The 3019-nt window shown below is 49.8% G+C and overlaps 1 pseudogene; it reads left to right on the forward strand.

The window, feature by feature from the left end:
• Positions 1-642: 642 nt before the first annotated feature.
• LOC125091799 (aspartate aminotransferase, mitochondrial-like) lies at positions 643-1920 on the forward strand (annotated as a pseudogene).
• Positions 1921-3019: the final 1099 nt, after the last annotated feature.

Genomic DNA, 3019 nt, shown 5'->3' on the forward strand with positions numbered 1-3019 from the left:
ACCCCCCCCAAATAACTACCACGTTTGAACTTTTGATAAAATATAATCATCCCTTGGTATTGAAGTGATTTTGTTGGTGCTGGTGGCAATGTGGACTCCTTCTCAAACCAAGTACAATGCCTAGACCCTAGCAGGTGCTCAGTAAGTAACTGTTCAACGGAGGAAGGAAACTGATCACTGACTCTACTTGATATCTGTGTAGAACATAAACAGAAAGAAGTGAGTTTATTTTAACAAGGTGCAGATGATGAAGGATATTTCTACAGTTGGAATTCCCTTCAACCAATATTGGCTGAAGAAGAAAGAAAAGTGCTTAAGGAACTTTAAGGCTGTTAGGAGAGGAGGTATCAGAACATTGTCTGCCCAAGGCCGGTTTGGGGCCTGCTGTTCTCTGCTCTTTCATAATCATCAGGTGTCTATTCAGCAAATCTCATAGCACATGGTAGGTACCCTGAGGTGTTCAGAAAGAGCTAGAACACACAGCTTCGAGGGGAAAGAAACACCACAATCACATTGACCTTGTAACATCAGAATATGATCATGTCATTCTCCTGCTTAAAGACATCCCACTAGTGGCCCTCTGCTCTGCCCCGTAGCTGCCCACCGCTTTCCTCCCCTCAGCCCCCACCCTGGCCCCCTGCAATGGCCCTGCCACATCCTAGTTGAATCCTGCCCAGGGTCGCCGCCACTTCCCACCCAGACTTTGCTACCGTGGCTTCTGCCAGAGCCAGCTCCTGGTGGGCCCATGTGGAGACGGGGCCCCAGATCCCACCCGGGTGTCTCGGAAGCCTTTAAGAGAGACGCCAACAGTAAAAAGAGGCATCTGGGAGTTGGTGCCCATTAGGATGATCATGGAAAGCTTTATGTGCTCCTTATGTCCGGAAGGCAGAGGCCCAGATTACTGCAAAAAATTTGGGCAAAGAATACGTGCCCATTGAAGGACTTGTTGAATTTCGTTAAGGCATATAAAAAAACTATCCCCAGGTGAGGACACTCTATCCCCATGTGTTGAACATAGCCATTATGTCACCCCGCAGACCTTTCTGGAACTGGCTGGAGGATTGGAGCTAATTTTCTTCAAAGATTTTTAAAGTTCAGCCAAGATGTCTTCCTGCCCAAACAGTCCCGCAGAAACCACACACCAGTCTTCAGGGATGCTGGCATGCAGCTACATGGTTCTCGTTACTATGACCCCCAAGACATGCAGCTTTGATGTCACAGGTGCTATGGAGGACATTTCCTAAATGCCACAGCAAAGTGTTCTTCTCCTGCAGGACTGTGCCCACAATCCTGAGGGAGTGGACCCTCACCCTGAGCAGCAGAAGGAAATAGCAACAGTGGTGGAGAAAAACAATCTCTTCACATTCTTTGACATGGTCAACCAAGGCTTTGCCAGTGGTGATGGTAACAAAGATGGTGGGCTGTAGGCCACTTCATCGACCAGGGCATTCATGTTGGTCTCCGCCAACCCTGTACCAAGAACATGGGTGGGCATGTGGGAGGCTTCACTGTGGTCTACAGAGACACTGATGCCAAAATTGTGGAGTCACAGTTAAAGATCTTGATCCGTCCAGTATATTCCAGCCGTCTAATCAATGGGGCATGGGTTGCCTCAACCATCCTGACCGGCCCTGACCTGCAAATTGATGGTGGCAGGAAGTCCAAGGCATGGCTGGCTGCATCATGGGCGTGGGGACTCAGCTGGTCTCCAGCCTCAAGAAGGGCGGTTCCTCCCACAGCTGGTAGCCCGTGACTGACCAGATGGCATGTTTGGTTTCCCAGCACTAAAGCTTGAGCCGGTGGAGGATGACCAAGGAGTTCACCATCTGCATGACAAAGGACAGCCACATCTCTGTGGCTGGGGTCAACTCCGGCCACTTGGGCCACCTTGTCCATGCCATTCACCAGGGTCTCCAGTAGTTTCCCTGCTGAGAGGGAACAGACACAGCCTTCCTGCCTACAGACCCCACTGCTGTGAGAGTCACACAGAGAAAGGATCGCAGACAATGGCGAGCAGGTCATTGCTTTCAACCATAGTCTCTAACACTCAACCACTGACTGTGTTTCTCAGAAAAGAATGTGTAGTGAAATAGGACAGGGGCATCTGTGGTGGGTGTCTGAAACTTTGTGGCTCAAAACCCAAACTCCGGCTCATCCTTTAACTCTAACTGTTCCAAAAGAGTTTACATGTACAAGAAGACATAGCACCCCCCTCCAAAAGCAGTTGATCATGCCACTGCGATATTCCAGAAGCTTTGACTACAGCCCCTTGTGGTGCTAGGGGTACCTCTGTAGATCCAGCTTGAGATTAGCGCCCATCGGATGCATTGTGGGAAGAGCTCATTCGGCCAGGAGATCGTGTTTGTCCTCCCATGATCCCACAAGCTTATCAACAGCCCTTGTTACAGAGATCCTGCTGCCTGAAAACCAGCAGGGCTGCTGCCCCTGTGGCAAGGAAAAGATGCTGTTTCCTGTCTTATTTAAGAAAATAAATGGGGGCGGGGCTCTTCTTTTTAATACCTCCAGGCATTTTAATGTCCCTCTCTTCTCCCTTATCATTGCTATTCTTTTCCTGAGATGCCGAGATCTACACCTAGACTAGATTTTCATCCTAGTCTACCGCTAGCTTGGCCAGCAACCCCATCCTATAGGATTTACTTATTTGAAGAGTAAAGAACCCGATCTTCCGTTCCTCCGCTCTCCTCGCCTTTCTCATCAGAGAACAGTGGAGGGTGGGCAACTGCTCTTTCGGTTCTGCATCCTCTACGAGGAGAGCTGGTCTCCTGTCGGGATGCTGTCTCTGTGCAGTTGGATCTCTCCCTTCCTTCTGTGTGGCTGTGCAGACTCTCACCTCCCATCATGAGCAGGCAATGCGGGGCACGACCAGGAAAGAGGAGTATCTGGGCTTCGGTTTTAACCTTTCTGTGCTGCCAGCTGGGCTCAGGTGTCACCCTTGGGAAAGATCGTCTACTCCAATCATGCAGACTTACTGCAGCCTGGTTTCTCTGTTGAAATGAAG

This window comes from Lutra lutra, chromosome 2 (assembly GCF_902655055.1).
Source record: "Lutra lutra chromosome 2, mLutLut1.2, whole genome shotgun sequence".
In the NCBI taxonomy this organism is placed as follows: Eukaryota; Metazoa; Chordata; class Mammalia; order Carnivora; family Mustelidae; genus Lutra; species Lutra lutra.